Raw genomic sequence first — 1335 nt, forward strand, 5'->3', positions numbered from 1 at the left:
CAATAGGATTTTCCGACAACAAAACTGTGGATTGTTTTCCAAAGGATGTTGGCTCAAACTTGTCTTGCATACACACAGTCATGCAAATGTTGTCGGAAATACCAAACGTCAAGAATACGGTGACGTACAAAACGTACGACGAGCCGAGAAAAATGAAGCTCAATAGCCAGTTCGGCTCTTCTGCTTGATTCCTGGCATGCATGGACTTTTGCGTGTCGGAATTGTGAACACACGCTCGGAATGTCCGACAACAAGTCTTGTTGCCGGAAAATTTGAGAACCTGCTCTCAAACAATTGTTGGTGGAAATTCTGACAACAAATGTTCTATGGAGCATAAACATGGTCATAGTTATAGTTGTATGTGATCGTTAATAAACAGTACTCTTTATTATGGCTTTACAACTCTATATGGTTTAGATGTGAAACCAACTATGTCCTCAGTGGTAGAATTGTACAACAGTTTGCTTCAAGTTTTATGTTTTAAGTGAAAGAAACTGTGTTAGAAAGTATACTACTATAAAACAGTATGCAATCCCAACATCACTTTAAAATTCAGTATTTTGTACTATGTGATATTATACTGTATTTATGCCATGTAATTTTCCTGGTATACCCAATAAAACATGATAAGCTTAAAACAATTGGTCTATTGAGTTTGCCATATATTGTCTGAAGATAGATTCATCCCAAGCATGTTGAAACACTCTTGATTGACTCACTACCTATATAAGTCTGTTCTTAATATGCACAACTTTGTCAATAAAATAATGCTTTCTAACAATACTCTTGAACTTTCCACATTCTGGTTTGAGGTCATGCTTCTGTGTTCTTGATCTCAGCTTCATAATAAAAAAGTACTTGAAAGATTTGTATCAGGTAGTGCAAGTCCATATGTAACCAGCTTAAAAAAAATAATCTAGAGGAGAGAGGGTTTACATGCTACAGTATGTAAATAATGTTAACAATTAATATACAGCATTCCATACAGTAACATATTTTAAGCAAATGTGTTATATCGAGCCTCTAAGCTTGGCCATAGGTGTCTTCTTGAAGATGACAGAGGAAGGGTCATCTACCTGTTCTTGATTACACTGCCACCTCACCTTCTCTCCCAGAGAGAAGCCGTATAGAATGGTACTGTCTCATTGTTCTACAAAACTACTCCCTAGGCCGAGCTTCGCTGGAGGCCTTCGAAATTTGGGGTGCAATTGGATGTGATTAAGTTATTTCTATTCACCCAAACTAAGTGCAGCACTGATCCCCGAAAGAGCTGCTGAATTTTTATTGGGCTTACCGTTACCTCACCTGCTCGCTGTATCCGTCTCAGGGGTCCCA

The sequence above is a fragment of the Lithobates pipiens genome, unplaced genomic scaffold (assembly GCF_037356315.1).
Source record: "Lithobates pipiens isolate NorthernLeopardFrog02 unplaced genomic scaffold, aLitPip1_a1.2 Scaffold_23, whole genome shotgun sequence".
In the NCBI taxonomy this organism is placed as follows: Eukaryota; Metazoa; Chordata; class Amphibia; order Anura; family Ranidae; genus Lithobates; species Lithobates pipiens.